A 22,423-nucleotide genomic window follows, 5' to 3' on the forward strand; every position below is an offset into this window, starting at 1 on the left:
CTAGGTTTGATTTTATATGGCAAGATTTTTATTTGTGCCTATACAAAAGTGAGAAGTATTATCACAGTAGTTAAGATCATGGGCTTTGGAGTTAGCTGGACCTGGATCTGAATCCTGGGTCCACCATTCGTTAGTTAAATGATCTTGAAAAAAGTGACTAATCTGTCAAAGACTGAGTTTTATCAAATGTAAAATAGGGAAAATGATGCTTACTTCACAGGATATTTGTAAGGATTAAGTAAGATAATATATATAAAATGAATGGTATAATGCCAGCTACGTAGTAAGCACTCAGTTACATTTTAGCTGTGTTTATTATGACGAGCAGATAAGGGTATGGGAAAAAGAGCATATTTGAACTACAGTCATGTCACTTAATGACAGGGATACATTCTGGGAAACACATCGTTAGGTGATTTCATCACTGTTTGAACACCATAGAGTGTACTTACGCAGACCTAGATGGTGTAGCCTACTACACACCTAGGCTCTATGGTACTGACCTCATGGGACCACAGTTATATATGCAGTCCATAGTTGACTTAAATGTCATCATGTGGCACATGAGTGTATTTGTGAAATGTGTGGGATTTTGATGAAAAGATAATGGTCTGGGCATTATTTTTCTATATTGAAGAGATTGTTAGGGAATTTAGGTAAAGGTTGACATTAATAGGGATTTATCTCTATCTATCCATCCATCCCATTTTAGAGATATATAGTGGTTAACAGTGGTTATGGCTGGATGGCACAGGAAGTTTTTATTTTCTTCTGAGATTCTTCCTAAGTTTTATACCATGAACCAATGAGATCATTGATTCCCATTGTTCCAATTGGTTCCTACTGGTTCATCATGCCATAATATTTTCACTTAAAAAAACCACAATACATTGTGAACATGTCCCCATATTTTGAAATAATCTTTTTTTATTATGGTAAAATATACATAACATAAAATTTACCATTTTAACCATTTTTAAGTGTACAGTTTAGTGGCATTAAGTATATTTACTTAATTGTAGTGAATGAAATAATCTTTTATAACATTACTTTTTAATGGTTGCATAGTATTCCATTTAGTGGATGATATTTTATTTAATCTATTATTAGATATTTGAGTTGTTTCTGATTTTTTTGGTTATTACAATAAAACTGGACATTAAAGGAGGCTTGGAGAGGCTGATCTGGGGAACAAAAGAATGTAGAACTATTTTAGACAGATATTAGGGAATGTCTATTGTAAGAGCCGATGGGATGGCAAGGCCAAATAGTTAAAGAAGGAAGTGATTATATATAATCCCATCATTTGTTCCATCCTTCCCAACTCTGAATGAACTTTGTTTCATTGGGTGACAAAGAAGATAACAAATGAAGGAAAAGAGGCAGAAATCAGTCCTAGGATTTAAGTGCCCCTTTTTCACTTTCACCTACTTATTGTGTTCTTTGTTTTGTCTGCTACAGACTAAGGGATATTTCTGAACTCATTACCATGTGGATGTAGAAGTTAGAATCTAGGAACGTTCCATAAATCCGGTATAAATTTGGTTACTAATTTTAGTCCCAACATAGAATTGGACCGTATATGTTGACTTGGTTCTACTTACCTATATTGTGATAGAAGGGAGCTATGAGTGCTGAAAACTCGATGTACTAGCAGCATAGTCTGAGCTCTGTAGTGTTTGACTCCCCTTTCCGAGGAATGTATAGATTTGCTGTAAGTGATGTTATTTTCGGTTTGTTTGACGTTCTGTTTATACCAGAAATCTATATTTGATTGCTTTTATTTTCCTTTTTATAGGCCTTTTTTTGGTGGGTTTTATTGAGAACAAATAGTCAATCCCTGTTGGTTTTAGTCAGCTTATCACTTTTGCTAAGTGTTATATTGGATTTTTGTTTTGACATTTTAAATTATTTTTTGTGAATTTAATGCAATTTGAAGAGTACAGAAAAGTACCAAGAAACAGAAAATAATCACTCATAATTCCATCATTTTAAGTTAAAATTTTGTGATATTTCCTTGCAGTTTCTTTTATGTGCATTTTTCATGTAGTTGCACTATAATTGTATAATTTCATATTCTACTTTATTTATTTTTTGGTAAGGAAGATTCACCCTGGGCTAACATCTGTTGCCAATCTTCCTCTTTTTGTGCTTGAGGAAGATTAGCCCTGAGCTAACATCTGTGCCGACCTTCCTCTATTTTGTATGTGGGTCACCACCACAGCGTGGCTGAGGAGTGGTGTATGTCCATGCCTGGGATCTGAACCTGCGAACCCGGGCTGCAGAAGCAGAGTACGCTGAACTTAACCACCATGCCAGGGGGCTGGCCCCAATACATTCTAGTTTTTTTTAAACACTATGTCAAGCATTTCCCCATATATATCAGTTTCATTCTGGCAGAAAATAGATGACACATCCATGTGGGCAATTCAAGGAGAGTTTAATAAAAAGACTATTTACAAAGGTATAGGGAGAGGGAGGGAAACCATAAGGAAGGGATAATATGTATTGAACGCTTGAAGTGTGGCTAGTCCAAATTCAGGTGTGCTGTAAGTTTAATATATACACTGGATTTCTAAGGCTTAGTATGAAAACAGAAGAATGTAAAATATCTCATTAGTCATTTTTTATATTGATTACAGGTTGAAATAATATTTTGGATATATTGTGTTAAATAAATGAAATATGTTAAAATCAATAATATCTGTTTCTTTTTAAAATGTAGCTACTACAAAAATTAAAATTATATACATTGCTTGCACTATATTCTATGAGACAATACTAGACAATGCTAGTGTGGAGTATAGTATAAAGAGGCATCTCTAAGCCTGAAAAGGAAAGGGAGGATTCTGGGGAAAGATCAGCTGATAGAAACTATGACCTTCAGTAGAGGGTTGTGACCAATCTACGTTGACTCCGAAAGAAGGAGAGAGTCTGGGGAATAAATACTTTAACCTGCTGTCTTCCCCAACCCTTTGCTCTCAGAGTCCTTCCTTTTTTTTTTTTTTAAACTTTTTTTTTTTTTTTGAGGAAGATCAGCCCTGAGCTAACATCCATGTTAATCCTCCTCTTCTTGCTGAGGAAGACCGGCTCTGAGCTAACATCTATTGCCAATCCTCCTCCTTTTTTTTTTCCCCCCAAAGCCCCAGTAGATAGCTGTATGTTGTAGTTGCACATCTTTCTAGTTGCTGTATGTGGGACGCGGCCTCAGCATGGCTGGAGAAGTGGTGCGTCGGTGCGTGCCCGGGATCCGAACTCCGGCCGCCAGTAGCGGAGCACACGCACTTAACCGCTAAGCCACAGGGCCAGCCCTCAGAGTCCTTCCTTTGTCTGCCATTGGTTTAATCCAATAAGAAGCCAGTAGGTAAGGGAGCCAGTTGATGCAGTCCTGTAGAGATGGGCCTACCTGAGACCAAAGCCCGGTAGAAAGAGGGAGTGAATCTGGAGGAGCCTGTTGAAGATATCCAGTATACTACCTCATTAAAATGCTTTGCAAATTTAATTTTCAAGGACGGCGCATTCCACTTCATGTATTATATTATACTATGAAAGTGTTGGGAATAGTTATAATGTAATCAGATTATGGGAATTATTTAGGATATATATAGTTTTATTTAATATAAATAAAAGATAACTCAAACTGAGTTTTTGGTTGGGACATCAGTCAAGCAGTTCACTGAAAAGAGTTTTTTAAAGTGTACCCCAGAACTTGAAAATTGATAGATTTTTTTGACATTGCCTATTTTATCCCCATGGAAAGTAACATTTTCTTTAAGATTAAATATTTTTTGTCTGTAAACTGTTAGTGGGACTCACAGCTTTGATTTGTCAGGTTGAATTTTTTAAGTTGTTTCCATTTATTGCTTTAATTGTGAGATATTAATTGCTAACATTTCATTTTAATGGAACTTGATGTTCCCAAGGTGATGAACTTCAGTAGTATATTTCATTTTGAAATGGTAGAGTATTTAAAAATGTAATTTTATTCATTAAAAGCACAGATAATATAAAGCACTCATTGATAAAGTTTTGATAAATAGACTTACAAGGCTGTCTTAAGACCTTTTCTTTCTTATCTAAACAAGAACTGAATGTCTGTTAAATACAGCCATGAACATGTTACGATTTTCTGACCTGAAGGGGAATACACTAGTATGATCAAAATCCTTAAAATTTGTTCTCAAGTAGTTTGAGCTGTGCCCCTACAATATATTGTTTGCTTTTTACTTTTGTTATAGACGTTAGAGTATAAATATGTGTTCAGTTCTAAAATCTAATACACATCAGCATTACTTTTGTGGTAATGTATTTCAAATTTGAACTTGTAGCATATGAAAGTTTCAGTAGATGATGATTGTGATCATTGATATGCGTGGAGAGACAAAATTCAACTGTAGTTCCTTTCAGGTTTAGTAATGACTGAAACAAAATGTTCCCTTGGAAATCTTAATTAGCGTTTTCATAATGTGTTACTAATTTTCTTAACGTATTTAACTTTTTCATATAGGTAATATTTCACATGGTTCAATAACCAAAAATATTAATTATAGAGTAAAAATCTTTCTCCTATACTTGGCCCCTTCTGCCCAGTTCCTACTCCCCTCAGGTAACCTTTCTTCTTAGTTTCCTAGATTTCTTTCCTGAGTTTCTTTATGTATATATGTAAGCAAATATGAATATAAATGCTTATTTTCCCCCCTTTTTCACAAAAGGAACATATTATACATACTGTTGCCATTTCCTCTTGTTTTCTTGCCATCTCTTTCCTACATTTTAAAAATTCCTGCTTTGTAGACTTGCTTACTTTTTATTTATTTTTTAATTCTTGGGGAAATATTTTGTCAAAATTTTAATCTCTGTTGTGAGAAGATTCTTCTGATTATTGTTCCTTGTCTGGTAAGTTTTTCTGCTTTTCTTGTCTATTTTCTTTTACCATTGTTGTGCTAAGTAGAGTTTAGTGGAAGCTGATGATGGAGAATTGTAGTCAGAGTTGTTAGGGTTTGGTGTCATATCTAAAAAAGTCATCACCAAACCCAAGGTAATTTAGATTTTCTCCTGTGTTATCTTCTAGAAGTTTTATTGTTTTGTATCTCACATTTATATCTGTGATCCATTTTGAGTTAATTTTTCTGAAAGGTGTAAGATCTGTCTAGATTCCTTTTTTTTGCGTATGGTTGTCCAGTTTTTCCAGCACTATTTGCTGAAAAGGCTATTTCTTCTCTGTTTTATTGCCTTTGCTCCTTTGTCAAAGATCAGTTGACTATATTTATTGGGTCTATTTCTGGGCTCTCTATTCTGTTCCATTGATCTATTTGTCTACTGTTTCATCAATACCACACTGTCTTGATTGTTGTAACTTTATAGTAAGTCTTGAAGTTGGATAGTTTCATCCTTCCAACTTTGTTCTTCTTCAACATTGTGGTGGGTATTCTGGGTCTTCTGCCTCTCCATAGAAACTTTAAAATAAGCTTGTTGATATGCATAAAATAGCTTGCTGGGATTTTGATTGGGGTTGTATTGAATCTATAGATCAAATTGGGAAGAACTGATGTCTTGACAGTAGAGTCTTTCTACCCATGAACATGGAATACTCATCCATTTATTTAGTTTATGAGAGTTTTGTAGTTTCCCCCATATAGATCTTATACTTATTTTGTTAGATTTATACCTAAGTATTTCATTTTTTGTAATGTAATCTAATGTAAATGGTATTGTGGGGTTTTTTTGTTTTGTTTTTGGTGAGGAAGATTAGCCCTGAGATAACATCTGTTGCCAGTCCTCCTCTTTTTTTTTTGCTGAGGAAGATTGGCCCTGTGCTAACATCCATGCCCATCTTCCTCTACTTTATATGTGCGAGGCCTGCCAAGCATGGCTTGATAAGTGGTGCATAGGTCCACGCCTGGGATCTGAACCTGCGAACTCTGGGCCACCGAAGCAGAGCGTGCAAACTTAACCACTATGCCACCAGGCCCGCCCCAGTGGTATTGTGTTTTTAATTTCAAATTTCACTTGTTCATTGACAGTATATGGGAAAACAATTGACTTTTGTATATTAACCCCATATCATACAACCTTGCTATAACTGCTTGTTAGTTCCACTGTTATATCTTCATAAGATTTGCAAACGTCAAAAGTGTTATTGTAGGGAATTGTAAATAGTTCTTCAACTACTACTTCATTACCAGTAAGGGTCCCACCAAATAATTTTCCCAAGGAATGCTGTAGGGAACAGGGAGATGTGCCAGAGTTATCGGTGATAAAAGTTTTCAACTAATTTAACAATTATAGAATTCCCTAAGAGTATATAGAGTTAAATATAATTCATAAAGATCTTTGATTTAAAAAAGAAGTACAGATAAGTTGACATCATTTGCCAACACATTTTCAGAAGGAATGAAACCAGTTTTCACCTGATTTTTTCCTGAATGGTTTGTTTCATATATCATGCTGATTAATTTAAAAATGCATATAAATTTTATTATATTGTCCAAATACCCTGCTTTATGTAAAATGATGCTTTAAAATATTAAATGATGAAAAGTTAAATCAGTGAAAAATTGTTACTACTACTGGAGTATTTTTTTTCAAACAGTGCTACCACAGAATTCCTTTTAATAGTAATTTATATTAGTGACTTCAAAAAATCACTGATGATTTTCAAAATCACTACTTATATAACTTCATAAGGAGCACAACTATTTCAGAAAATGTTGTGGAACTACATCAGGATTTCTCTTAGTGCTTCACACTGTGAATTTTTTTTAAAAATTGATTTTAGTTAGGAGCAAAGATATCAATTTTTTTAATGAAGTAGGCTAGTGTCCCTACACTGACTAGAAATAATCTTTCAATTAGCACGTTATTAACCTAGGATTAGTCACATCATTGCGTTTTTCGCATATTGTAAGGCATCTTTTTTACCCTACTTCAGAATTTCTTTGAGAGTGCAGTACTGCCTGAATTACAAAAAGAATTTCTGTAGAATAAAGGCTTCTACAGGTTTCATTATTTGTAAGTCAAAGCTGCAATAATTAAGTGCAGTGTGTGATAAAATGCATGCTCCTAACGTGTAGCCTTGGGAGTATAGGGAAATCTGCTATTTGGAGAACTACACTATTTGAAGACGAAAATGGAATAATATTCTTGTGAATTAATTTTCAAACTTTTTTATTTGTAGGAAACCATGAGTTTGATTTTGGTGTGGGTATTTTGGAAGAATACATGAAACAGATGCACTTGGTTTCTCAGTGTCTATGACGGATTTACTTATGAACCTCTTGGACATGGTGCAGTAAAAAAAAATAGTTAATTGGAACAATATAAAATTGGCTTAATGGGATTAATGGAAGAAGAGATTACGTTGAAGTTGTTAGCCAAATAGCAGAACTTAAAGAAGAAAGAGCAGGTCTTGTCATTGCAGTAACTTACATGAAGTAGGGAAGTGATACATGGCTTGTCCAAAAAGCACAAGGGGTCAGTTTGATTCTAGGGGCCATGACCATGATTATGGAATTAGGAAGGTGAATAAAACTTGGATTGTCACAAGTGGATCTGATTTTAAAAACCTGACAAAAATAAATATAAGACTCTTTGGTGCATCTTTCCAATATGGTTTTGAGAAAGTGGACATTTTAAATTATTTCAAAGAAGATTAATTTTTAAAGCAATAGTAAAAGATTTTAGTCAAAACGTACAGGTAGGTAAACGTTGCTTATATTTTGAACAAAGTACAGATTGATCACATGAACATTTTTTTGTGTGTGTGTGAGGAAGATCAGCCCTGAGCTAACATCCATGCCAGTCCTCCTCTCTTTTTTTCCTGAGGAAGACTGGCCCTGGGCTAACATCTGTGCCTATCTTCCTCCACTTTATATGGGACGCCACCACAGCATGGCCTGACAAGCGGGCATCAGTGCGTGCCCAGGATCCCAACCTGGGCCGCCAGCAGCTGAGCGCGTGCACTTAGTCGCTATGCCATGGGGCCGGCCCCGATCACATGAACATTTATTGGACAATACTACAGCATAATAGCATGTAATAAACGAATAACTAACATATCAAATGTCATCTTCTATCACAATAAATTAATGCTAGTTTTTAATTTATTGGATTTGTATTTTGGATATTGGATTTTACTTTATTGGGTTTTTCATATTCAATTTATATATTTATTTTGGTTTTATAAGTTACAAGAATTTATAGCTAATTTAATATCTGGATTTATTTTAACTATCATTGTGAAAATATTTTTCAACTCTCCAAATTCTGAAAGAATTTATTTCTTTAATAAAGGGATTGCTTCTCAAATTTAAGAAGCACTGGATTAAGAAAAGGACAGCTGAATTTTATATCAGCTCGCAATGAAAAGGAGCTCTCTCCTCCTTTTTCTCCTACTGAAGAACCTCAAACTGGGGGGGGGGGGGTTGTAATCAGGCCACTAAAACTTGTATTTGAGGCCTTGTAGCTTGTCTTTTCTTCTATGTCCCCAGATACATTACAAAATTGTAGTGCCCTAAGTGTGTGTGTGTGTGTGTGTGTGTGTGTGTGTGTGTGTGTGTTACATTTGCAAGAGCTGATGGGAAATATGATCCAGGTTCTGTTTCCATCTATGCATGCATTATTTCATATAATCTCTGGTACCTGAAATGATTCTATGAGAATGGAACTGTTCTGGTCTTGGTCTAAATACTAATGGACGGCTTCGTTATTGGATCAGCTTGGTGTCAGGAATATTAAATATTTTATAACAGTTTTCTGGCTCTAAAAGGTATAGAAGGAGCCCCTTAAATGGCTCTGAAAAGTAAATGATTATTGAAATATGTAGTATTTTGATATTTCTTTAGTACTTTGGTATTTGGAGACGAGTTTTAATAAATTATCTGATTTTGAGCTGGAGGTAAAGAAATAGTCAAGAGGAGAAAAATTAATTAAAAAAGGAGAAATGTGGATTTCAGATAGCTTATTTTTTTCTTCTTTTAGTGTATGTTAGAAGTTCTCTACACAATTGGTGTAGAATTAGGTGAACGTGAAATTACTCTAAGAAGGCCTGAGAGCCATCTTGGAAATTTGGTAACTAATGCATTATTGGAAGCTACTCGTGCTGATGCAGCACTACTTAATTCAGATGATTTTATTATTTAATTTGTTAAAAATAAACAATTATGCTTTAAAAATGACTAAAATTAGTTTTTAAGAATTTATAGTAGCAGTACACTATTTTTATTACATGGAGAGTCCTATTTAGAAATCCATTCCAAGAACTTCATGGGATCAGATCTTCATTTTCTGTTATGCTCAGATATAGCATTCAGAATTAGATAGTTCAGTTTATTTGAAAATTAAAACATCAACTTTTTAAAAATTTGACTTTGTATTCGATGTGATTTTGAATGAAGATGTGGCCTTGTTATTTATCTATTTTAAACTTGGCATGCTTTCAAGCCTTGATTATATGAGAAGCAGTGGATTGAAATTTTTCACTTAAGTTCTTGCTCTTTTACCAATTTTCCCTTCCGACCTCTGCATTGAAAGGAAGTAGTAAAAGAAATCTTGTAGAGTGAACGGGGAACCTGCTCCCTAACTTAACCATTTTTTTTTAATATTAAGAATCTCTATAGGGAATAGAAGATTAACCTTTCTTTGGAACCAACCTTGAGTCATATGCCATAATCCAGAACTTTAGACTGTATCTTGTCACAGTGATTATGTGCCTGTTAATTATTTCAGAAGTTTAGAATGTGACATCATGTAACATCCTAACCACTTCTTATAATGACATTTTCAATGAAAACACAAGTGATCTTAATCTTCCACATGAATAATATAGGTTAGTTTGTGGAAACATTTCCTAATAGTGAGATTTGTTAAACCTTAGAATCATTTCTTTAGGAAGTCTTTGGAGTTGCTCCCTCTGGAGATCTTTAAAAATGGATGATCTTTGCTTTGGGATGCCTTAGGCATGATCCTGTTGGAAAGCAGGGGGAGAGCTATTTCAGTTCTCATATTCTGTAATTAAAGAGAAAATCGTGGCTAACGTAAAAATAAATCTTCCAAAAATGAATATGCTAGATATAACTACATAATTAAGATGGACGTTAACATGGGGAAGGGAATAGAAACATAGGTTAGGGGATGGAAAAAACATGGAGAAGGAACTTTTGGCAGTGTGGTGCCTAATTCTGAAGTTTTGAGTGTAATATTGAGACATAAAGGTGACACTTTATGGAAAAAATTAAATCCATATTTGTATTGTTTCCCCTTAAATTGCTACAGGCACTCTCCGATCTGATCGAATACATCCAGTGGGGAATTTCACTTGCGTGATCTTTTGGCCACCCTTCCCATAGTGGACCTGGTTTTAGTTGTCAGAGTAACAGATGCACAGCTGCTTGAAGCACTTGAAAGTGGAGTTTACAAGTACCCAGCTCTGGATGGGAGGTATGAATATCTGTTTCTACTAAGGGATGTATTCACTACTTATTTTTTTGTGTAATGGACTTGAAAGAAAACTAAATTTAAATATGCTGTAACATTTTTAAAATTTAAATTTATAAATATTTAAAATGTACATAAAGGTGATATTTAGAAATATCTCAAATTAATTTTTTTGATAGTCTGACATTGGCAAAGTATTGGTCTGTAAAAACTATGCTTCCTATTAAAAATTAGGATTATTTTTAGCCGTGTATGGTATATTTGAGTGAGTCCTTAATTTCAGTATCTAAGTACCTAAAATTCTTTTTTTTTCCTTCCTTTTCTTATTTGAGAAATACTACCTCATTGGCTGGATTTATACCGAATCCCAGTGTAGAATTCTTAGGTAAATGATGATGAAATAGTAGGCTTGAGGAATTGGGGTGCTTCTCTTCCTTCTTCTAATCCTTAAACCAAAATATATGACAAGGCAGTAGCTCACTATTGTAATTTATAGTATCATTATACTGTGCTTATTATACTGTACATATATACTGTGCATAGTGGCAGGAGTTAATAAGAGGCTGAGAAAAGAGTGAGACCAACTATCTGGAGAGAAAACTTTAGAAAAATCTTTTGCTTTTATAAAATGTTACATCGGTTAAATTTTGTTTAAAAAGCTTTATTGAGATATCATTCACATACCATACAATTCATCTATTCAAAGTGTACAATTGAGATTTTTTAGTATGTGCACAGAGTTGTGCAACTATCACCACAATCAATTTTAGAACATTTTCATCGCTCTCAACAGAAACCCTGTAACCATTGGCAGTCACTCTCCATTTCCTCTTCAATCCCCCAGCCCTAGGCAGCCACTAATCTACTTTCTGTCTCTCTGGATTTTACTATTCCGTACAGTACAATTTCATATAAATGGAATTATACAATATGTGGCCTTTTTACTGGCTTCTTTCCTTTTGCATGTTTTCAGGTTTCATCCATGTTGTAGCATGTTATCAGTACTTCATTTTTTTATTGCTGAATAATATTTCACCACGTGGATTTGTGAACATTTGCTCGCGTTTTGTGGTTTGTCTTTTTACTCTCTTCATGGTGTTCTTTGAAGCACAAAAGTTTTTAAGTTTTAAGAGGTTCAATTTTTCTATGTTTTCTTTTGTTGATTATTCTTTTGTTATCATGTCTGAGAAACCATTGCTTAATGCAAGATCACAAAGGGTTATGCCTATGCTTCTTTTAAGAGCTTTTTTTTTTTTGTAGTTTTAGCTTTTACCCTTGGGCCTTTGATCCATTTTGAGTTAATTTTTGTGGGTGGTGTAATAAAGGGGTCCGATGTTATTCTTTTGTGTGTGGATATCCAGTTGTTCCAGAACCATTTGTTGAAAAGACTATTTTTCCCCATTAAATTGTCTTGGCACTCTTGTCTAAAACCAATTTACCCTAAATGTAAGGGTTTATTTCTGGACTCTCGATTGTGTTCTATTGATCTACGTGCCTGTCCTTATTGGCGGTGCCACGCTCTCTTGATTGCTGTAGCTTTGTGGTAAGTTTTGAAATCGGGAAATGTGAGTCTTCTGACTTTGTCCTTTTCTTGCACGTTTCTTTTGGCTGTTCTGGGTCCCTTGTATTTCCATATGAATTTTAGAATCAACTTGTCAGTTTCTGCAAAACGGCAGCTGGGATTTTGGTATGGATTGTGTTGAATCTGTAGGCCGATCTGGGGAGTATTGCCATCTTAATATTAAGTTTCTCACTCTGTCAACACAGGATGTTTGACCGTTTATTTAGTTCTTCAAATAATGTTTTGCAGTTTCAGATTACAAATCTTGCACTTCTTTTGTTACATTTATTTCTAAGTATTTTATTCTTTTGGATGCTATTGTAAATGGAATTGTTTTCTTAATTTCATTTTTGTACTGTTTATTGATAGTGTATAGAAATACAATTATTTTTTTTATATATTGAGTAAATTATGTTTTAACATCAAACTAACCTGATGATAATGTGGAAAATAAACTCAGGCAGAAACTTATAGTAGTATAACTGGCTTCCTGTGTACAGTTTAGGGTGAAGTGCTTAAGAAGCTCTATATATAGTACCTTTTTTTTCAAAGGTAGAGATGTTCATTTCCTGCAATAAGTGCCATTAAGAATACTAAGCTATAGCCAGTAGTGTTGTTTTTCATAAGTAGTTTATCTTTTGATATTAAGTATAAGTATGTATTCACAAAGGGATTTCAAACATGTTTTTAATTGAGCCTAGATGTTAGATGAACTTTATTAAGATCGTTGGTTTTTCTTCAACCTGTGGTTGTGTTACTTGACCTTAGAGCTTCTTATAATATGTCCTCCTTCCCAGTTTTGGTCATGTGCTCCAGAAAAATTATAGAAATGGGTAGAAATACGTTTTATGAGGCTCCCTTATATTCTTATCTTTGGGGCAATTCTTCCTTTTGAAGTTCCCCTGGTGTAAAGTCATTCTGTGTTATTTCCTTTTTGGAATATGTATATACCGAAAATAGTATCTTGCACACAGTAAGGCATTATGTAAATTCTTAACTGATTTTATAGGATAGTAGGGAATTAGAAGTAGGCAAGAATTAATAATATTTTGACTTATTTTGCTGGAATAAAGGCTGATGGGGAGGCATAGCAGGAGCAGGATGAATTTTTGGAGTCAAAACTAAAAATGTTTTGAAAATTATTTTATAGTATTTCAGACTTTACCTAGGTTGACTGGGTCTTAGACAAATACTAATAGATGTTAGTCTGTCAGGGTTAAGGTCGTATTAGGCAGGATACAGCAGTAAAAAAGAGATGGTGACAAATATAGAAATGCTTTCCATTTCCTTCTAAGCAGTATGGCCAATGGATGTTCTAGGAGTGAAACTAATCTGAAATAGTTGCCAGAGGCTGTTGTTTGCCTGGCTCACTTAAACAGGCATTCTGTCTGTCGGCATTAATTGGGCTGGGAAGGGGAGATTGAGTCAAATGCCAAAATCAACCCAGTGTCAGGCGTATGGCAGTACTTTGTCAGCTTTTCTCAGTGAATAGCTGTTGGACAAATGTTTGCATGTGCCCTGTCTCAGGTAACCAAGGAACTGCTATTTACATAAATTCTTGTATTCTTTAGCTTAAATTACTAGTATGTTTTCAGGAAAATCCTCAGTTATTCAGACCTTGAGTCTGTCATTAGGAAAAGCCAGATTTTTCCAGCTAAGGGTTAACTTTTTAAGACCAGAATTTAAATTACATCATTTTGGATGAAAACTTACTAAAATGTACTATGTTCTTTTCTGCCTTCAAATGTATCACTAAAGTTGACCATGTTTAATCACACAAGGTCATCATCATTAACCTTGAGTAATGTGCTGAAGATATAATTATGTGCAAATGGAAATATCAGTGATGTAAACCCTCACAGAAAGAATTCACTTGAGTTGAAAAAGTGTACCCACTTGGATTTTGTTTTCTTAAAAAAGTTCCAAATATCAGTTTTAAAAAAAATTTAATAGCTTTATTGAGATATAATTCATATATCATACAATTCACTCATTTAAAATATGCAGTTGAATGGTTTTTAGTATTTCAGAGTTGTGTGACCATCACCATAATCAATTTTAGAACATTTTCATCATCCCAAAAAGAAACCCTGTACCCATTAGCAGTCACTCCCTGTATCCTCCCTAAAACCCAGTCCTAGGCAGCCACCAGTCTATTTTCTCTCTATAGATTTGTATTTTCTGGATATTTCATATAAATGAAGCCATATAACACGTGGCATTTATGATGGACTTCTTTCACTCAGCAGCTGTTTTCAAGATTCATCCCTGTTGTGGCATATGCATCAGTTCTTCATTCCTTTTCATTGATGAATAATGGTCCAGTGTGTGTGTGTGTGTGTGTGTGTGTGTGTGTGTGTGCGTGCGCGTGTGTGTGTGGGCGCGTGCGCGTGCTCCATTTTATTTATTCATCAGTTGATGGATATTTGATTGTTTTTGTGTGGACCTATGTTCTAATTTCTCTTGGATATATATCTCTTGGGTATATATTTCTCTTGGGAGTGGATAAAGGTGTTTTTTGTTGTTATTTGCTTTTCTCTTACAAAGGTGGAGTGAGGTGTATACAAAGGTAAGACATCTTAGGCAGTATAGCATAGCTGCTTTTCTGTAAAATTAATTAGCAGATCAAAGGCTGAAGCTTTTCATAAGTGGCTTTCCCTCCAGGAATTGACCATCTTTTTTACTGTTGTATTTTTTTCACTTGTCACCACCATTTCAGAACATCATCTAAATGTTGTAATAAGATTGACAGTCCTGGGTAGTAGCTACATGATAGATCAGGTCTCTCCTCAAATATTTTCATATTTTGAATAATACCATTTTTCATAGGTTGAATTACTGTGTTAACACTAAGAGCAGGAAAATGATAAAAATATTCCTAGGCACTAACAATATTTTGGGGTAAATGCTAGAATTGTGTTCTAAAAGAATAGTTTTGACATCTTTAGTAAGCCTATGATTCTGAAAAGATCATTTATGATTATAAAAAAAGATAATAAAATCAGTGATAAAAATATCACTTATTAGGTGATCACTTATTCTTTTAGTTATTTACCAAATATTTATTGTCTACCTGCTGTGTGCTAGGCACTATAATTGGGATTAAAAACTGAACAGAGCATGGTTTATGCCCATGAGGAGCTTACGGTTTTGTAGACTATATATATCTGGTATGTCAGGAGTTGTAATGAAGTGGTTCTTAATAAATGGAATAGCAGGGACGTACAGTGCATGTGAGAAAGTGGAATGAGTTTGAAAAGGCAAGATAGGGCCAACTTGGCAATACATCTCCTAAATATTTGGGACCTTTTACTATGGGTTAAGGGTACTGTCACTTAATTTTAAGCAGGGGAGTGACATCATATTTATGGTTTAGAAAAATAACCAGTGGCAGTGACAGTGTAGAGAATAACCTATAGAGGGGCAGTGGGGGATGTATGCAAGAGATATTTCTAAGGTATAATTAGCACCAGTTGAGATTTGATTAGACTTGGACATAGAGGTGTTGTCAGAAATTTGATTAGATTTGGATGCAGAGATATTGTAAGATATCTTTAAATTGCTTTGAGGCAAAAAAAATACAGATATTTGGGGGCCAATTAAATCAGTCTCCTAGTTATGAATTCAGTTGTTCAGCAGAATTTGTTATCAGTCTGGATAGATTGATTACACTCCTGTCTCAACATTTCATTGCATTTCCAGGATCTTATATTCTGCTCTTTCTTTGCCCGTCTACTTATTTCCTTGAAAAATCATTTTTCCATCTACAATTCTGTTTATAAGTAGACTAAAAATTATTATCTGATGACTGAATTTGCACACACACAATGACAAAAGGGATGGTTGAGTTGAAGACAAATGTCTCTATGTCTGGGTAAATCCTATTGCCTCGAATTGAGACAGGAAACACTCAAAGAGGAACAGGGTTAGGAGAACAAAAAATAATAAACAACAGACAATTGTGTATAACTCTTGAATTCCGTATGGTGAAATATTCTAAACTTGAAGGATTTTATTTTACAGGACTATAGCACTATCCCAACGAAGAATAGTCAACCTGTTTTAAACTTGTAGGGACTTGATTTAGTAGTACTTGCCAGACTAGAAGTTGTGAGACATCAAGAAAATAGATATATTTCATCAGAATTGTAGAGGTGTTGGGGGCATAGCCTGTGTTGAGTCTTCTTACAACATAGGTTAGATCATATCATCTCTCTGCCCAAAACACTCCAGTGTTTTCCCACCTCATTCAGAGTAAAAGCTAAAACCTTTACATACAAGACCCTATGTGCTCTGTTCCCTGTCGCCTTTCTGACTTCATCTTTTACTATTCTCCTCCTGATTCCTTTGCTCCAGTCACATTGCCCTCTTTGTCAGTGTGATTCCTTGAACAAGGATTTCCTTTTGCCTTATGGCATTTGCAATTGCTGCATTTCTGCTTAGATTGCTCTCCTCCAGATAGCCACATGGCTTGTCCTCTCACTTTATTCACAAGTTTACTCAGAAGTTATCCTTTTAGTGAAGGCTTCCCTGGTCACCTTTCACAAAATGCAGCTCTGCCTTTCATGCCCCCTTCTTCCTCCTTAGCATTTATCACTGTCTCACATAGAGTATATTTTGTGTGTTTATTTTATCGTCTGTCTCTTTCACTATTATCGAAACTTTGTGAGGGCAAAGATTTTTATCTCTTTATATTCTCAGTTTCTAGAATAATACCTGGTATACATTAGGTACTCCAAAATATTTGTGGAAGGAAGGAGAAAAAAGGGCATAAATTCTTCTGTAATGCCATTAAATTTACTGATACAATTTTCATCAGCTGTAAAGGTCTCTTCTTTTAATGGTCTGTCTCAGTTTAAAATGTCAAAGCCAAAAACCTAGAAAGTAACACATGCCCCAAATAAACTCCATTTGCTTATACGTTTTTTTTTCTGATTTTTCAATTGTCTTTGGACCAGAGGTAAGGCACTATTATGGGTTGAATTGTGTCCTCTGCCAAAATTCATATATTAAAAGTCTTAACACCCAGTACCTCAGAATGTGACTTTATTTAGAAATAGCATTGTTGCTGAGGTTATACTGGAGTAGGGTGGGCCAGTCATCCAATATGACTGGTGTCCTAAGGGGAAATCTGACCACAAACATGCACATGAGGAGAATGTCATGTGAAGATGATGGCAGAGATCTACAAGCCAAGGAACGCCAGTGTTCGCCAGCAAACCTTACTAGAAGCTGGAAGGGCATGGAGCAGCTTCTCCATCATTGCCTTCAGAAGGAACCAACCCTGTTGACACCTTAACCTTGGACTTCTAGCCTCCAGAACTGTGAGACAATAAAGTACTGTCGCTTAAGCCACTCAATTTGTGAATGTTATGGCAGCCCTAGCAAACTAATACAGGCTCTCTCATGTTCCCTCATTGAGAACATTATAAAGAACAATAATCGATGAATTTGAATTTAAACATGCATTTCATATGGTAGTTTTTTGTTAGTTATGTCTTTGAAAATGTTTTTAAAAATACAGAAAAATATTAAAAGATAAAATAAGTAGGGGCCGGCCCTGTGGTGCAGCGCTTAAGTGCGCGCGCTCTGCCTCCATGGCCTGAGGGTTCGCAGTTCGGATCCCAGGTGCGCACTGACGCACTGCTTGTCAAGCCTTGCTGTTGTGGCGTCCCATATAAAGTAGAGGAAGATGGGCACAGATGTTAGCCCAGGGCCAATCTTCCTCAGCAAAAAAGAAGATTGGCATCGGATGTTACCTCAGGCCTGATCTTCCTCACAAAAAAGAAAAAAAATATATAAAATAAGTAAATCTCTCTTTGTGTAACATCTCAAATGAAAAATGGTCATTTTTTCAGATTTTCTTTTTTTAAACATTTTATTTACAAATAATTATAGATTCACAGGAAGTTGCAAGAATAGTACAGAGGGGTCCCTTATATTTTTCCCTCAGTTTTCCCCAAGGTTACATCTTCCATAATTATTGTACATGATCAAAACCAGAAAACTGATTTTGGTATAATGTGTGTGTATAGTTCTGTGCCATTTTATCACATGTGTAAATTCATGTGACCGCCGTTCATGATACAGAACTAGTCCATCGCCACAAAGATCTCCCTCATGTTACCTGCCCTTTATAGTCACACCCGTCCCTTTCCTCTTCACCATCCGTAATCCCTGGCAACCATTATTCTCTTCTCCATCTCTATAATTTTTTCATTTTGAGGATATTATAAAAATGGAATGATAAGTAATGGACTTTCTGAGATTGGATTTTTTCCCTCAGCAGAATGTCCTTGAGGTCTATCCAAGTTATGACACATATCAGTAGTTTGTTTCTTTTCATTACTGAGTATTAGTCTGTGGTATGAATGTACCATAGTTTGTTTAACCATTCACCAGTGAAGGACATTTTGGTTATTTCCAGTTTTGGGCTATTACAAATAAACCTGTGTTTGTATAATGAATATTTGTATGTTTTCCTGTATTCAGTAATGAATATTTGTGTATAGGTGTTTGTAACTGTAAACTTTCAGTTCTGGCCGTAAATGCTGAGAAATGCTATTGTTGGAGCATATGGCAAATGTACTTTTGAAAGTACATTTTCAAATGTACTTTGAAAGAAAGTATGTTTACTTTCTTAACAAACTGCTGAACCATTTTCTAAGTGGCTGTACAGTTCCCACCAGAAGTGATGAGAGATCTCAGTTTCTGTGTATGCTCACCAACATTTGGTATTATCACTAATTTTTTATTTTGTCTGCTCTAATAAGTATGTAGTGATATTGTGGTTTTAATTGAATTTCTCTAATGGATTGAAAATCTTTTAAAGTGCTTATTTACCACCTGTATATATTCTTTGGTGAAATGTCTATTTGTGTTGCTTTTGTTTTTTTAAGCCATTTTCCAATTGTGTTTTTTTTACCGTTGAGTTTTCAGAGTTTGTCATACATTCTAGATATGAGTCCTATGTCAGATATGTGGTTTGCAAATATTTTCTCCCTTTTACCAATAGCTCCCCATTTCCCCCACCTGTCAGCACCTGGCAACCACCATTCCACTCTCTGTTTCCGTGACTTCGATGACTTCCTAATTTTTGTTTTTTAGATTATACATATAAGTGATACCATACAGTATTTCTCTTTGTCTGGCTTATTTCACTTAACATAATATCCCCCAGGTTCATATAGGTTGTTGTGCATGGAAAGATTTCCTGTTTTTTATGGCTGAATAATATTTCATGGTGTGTGTATATATATATATATATATATATATACACACACCCCACATTTTCTTTTATTTCAGCTTTATTGAGGTATAAATGACAAATAAAATTATAAGATATTTAAAGTATACAACGTGATCATTTGATATACATATACATTGTGAAAGGATTTCCCCCATCGAGTTAATTAACACATCCATCGTCTTTCATATTTACCTTTTTTGTTTTGGTGAGAACATGTAAGTTCTACTCTCTTAGCAAATTTCAGTTATGCAATATAGTGTTATCAACTATAGTCACCATGTTATTCATTAGATCCTCAGACCTTATTCATCTTATAAGTGACAGTTTGTACCCTTTTACCAACCTATCCCTATTTCCCCCTTACCCCATTCCCTGGCAACCACGTTTTTACTCTCTGTCAACCACGTTTTTACTCTCTGTTTTTGTTTTCATTTTTAGATTCCACATATAAGTGATACCATACAGTATTTGACTTTCTCTATGTGACTTATTTCACTTAGCGTAAGGCCCTCCAGGTTCATCCCTGTTGTTGCAAATGTCAGGTTTTCCTGTTTTAAGGCCGAATAATATTCCATTGTGTGGGTGTGTGTATATATATACATATATATGTCTATGTACATATATAGGTATATAGACATATACTACATTTTCTTTATCCATTCATCCATCAATGGATACTTAGGTTGTTTCCATACCTTGGCTATTGTGAAATGCTACAACAAACATGGAAGTACAGGTGTCCCTTCATGATAATGATTTCATTTCCTTTGGATATATACCCAGAAGTGGGATTGCTAGATCATATGATAGTTCTATTTTTAATTTTTGGAGGAATAGCCCTACTTTTCCATAATTACTGTACCAATTTACATTCCCACCAACCGTGTACAAGGGTTCTCTTTTCTCCACATCCTTGCCAACACTTGTTATCTCTTGTCATTTTGATAACAGACATCCCAACAGGTGTGAGATGAGATCTCATTGTAGTTTTGATTTACATTTCCCTGGTGATTACTCATATTGAGCAGCTTTTCATGTACCTGTTGGCCATTTGTAGTCTTCTTTGGAAAAATGTCTATTTAGATCCTTTGACTATTTTTTAATTGTATTATTTGTTTTTTTGCTATTGAGTTGTATGAGTTCTGAATATGTATTAGATATTAACCCCTTATGAGTAATCTGAGTGAGGAAAGAAAGAAGTGGGCCTCTTGGACAGTGTCCTGCATGGCTGGTGAAGCTGGGCACTCACTCACATTTTCACTTTCCCTGTGGGGGAAATTGTGGGCAAAATGGGTTTCTCCTGGCACCTACACTTGCTGCCTTGGGGTAGGGTGACTGAAGCAAAGTGAAACTATTCCTTTTACTCTTAATGTATCTGTTCATGGATATTTTTGCTTCAGCAGTGTGCTGGAACTTCTCTCCTGGGCTCCTAGACTCCCACAAAGGTACTCATGCCTCTGGGTGACTGCCAAAATCAGTGTTCTATTGGGGGATGACGGTAGAGAACTCCTATTCCGCCATCTTGCTAATGTCACTTCTTGTGTAAGTCTTAAAACCTCTTTATTCTTCCTTCTCAAAATTGTTTTAGTTCTTTTGGTTCCTTTGCATTTCCATATAAATTTTAGAATAAACTTATCTATAGCTATAGAAAACTTGCTGAGATTTTAATAGGAATTAAGCCTGTATATCAATTTGGGGAGAAATGACATCTTCATTATGTTGAGTCTTCTAATCTGTGACTGTGATATATCTCTCCATTTTATTCATATCTTCTTTGACTTCTTTGATCGGCATTTTGTAATTTTCAGTATATCAGTCCTATACATGTTTTGTATTTCATTTTTATGAGCAATTGTAAATGGTCTTATACAGTTGTCCCATGGTTTCTGTGGAGGGTTGGTTCCAGGAACCCCCATGGATACCGAAATTCATGGATGCTCAAGTTCTTTATATAAAATGGCATAGTATAATAAACACAGTCAGCTCTCTGTATCCACAGGTTTTACATCCATGGATACAGAGGACTGACTGTATTTTCAATTTTGGTTCCCATGTGCTCATTGGTGTATAGAACGCCATTGATTTTTGTAGGTTGATCTTTTGTATCCTGAAACTTTAATATTTCCAGGAGTTTATTTGCATATTCCTTCAGATTTTCTACATAGACCATAATGCCATCTGCAAATATGCAAAAATTTATTCCTTTACAGTCTGTATGCCTTTTATTTCCTCTTCTTGCCTTGTTGCACTTGCTAGAACTTCTAGCACTATGTTGAATAAGAGTGGTGAGAGCAGACATCTTTGCCTTGGCTTGATTTTAGGGGGAAAAACACTCACTTTTACCACTAAGTGTGATATTCTTTGTAGTTTTTTTGTAGATGCTGTTTATCAAGTTGAGGAAGTTCTGCTTAATTCCCAATTTTCAAAGAGTCTTTTTAATCATGAATGAGTGTTGAATATTTTCCAGTGCTTTTTTTGTAGTTCATTGGGTCACGTGATTTTGCTTCTTTAGGTTGTTGATACAGTAGATTATACTGATTGATTTTCAAATACTGAACCAGCCCTGCATCCCTTGTTGGTGATGATGATGGTGTACATTTCTTATATATTACTGAATTCTGTTTGCTATATTTTCTTAAGGATTTTTACATCTATAGTCAATGTTTAGGAGGCGTAATGGTCTGTAGTTTTCCTTTTTATATTGTCTTTGTCTGGTTTTGCTATTAGGGAAATATTGGTTCCAAAACATGAGTTGGGAAGTGTTCCTCCTCATCTATTTATTGGATAAGATTATGTGGAATTTTTGTTAATTCTTCTTTAAGTATTTGGTAGAATTCCCCAATAAAACCACCTGGGCTGGGAGATTTTTTCTGGAAGCTTACTGCGTTCTGGGTACATACTAAAATTCATTTATCCATCCATTTACCTAATTGTGAACATATGGGTTGTTTCCAGTTCTCTCATTTTATACACAGTGCTGCTGTGTATATACTCAAACATATAATACCATTTTGTGTAGGCATGTTGACTTTCTCTGGGATCACATCTTAGAAATGGAATTGCTGGGCATGCACATATGCAGCTTTACAAAATTGTCCTCCATAGTGGCTATAACAATTAACAGTCTCTCCTGCAGTATATAAAGTTTAGATTTTCTCACTTGGTATTATTAGGGGCTT

Source organism: Diceros bicornis, chromosome 20, assembly GCF_020826845.1.
Source record: "Diceros bicornis minor isolate mBicDic1 chromosome 20, mDicBic1.mat.cur, whole genome shotgun sequence".
NCBI lineage: Eukaryota > Metazoa > Chordata > Mammalia > Perissodactyla > Rhinocerotidae > Diceros > Diceros bicornis.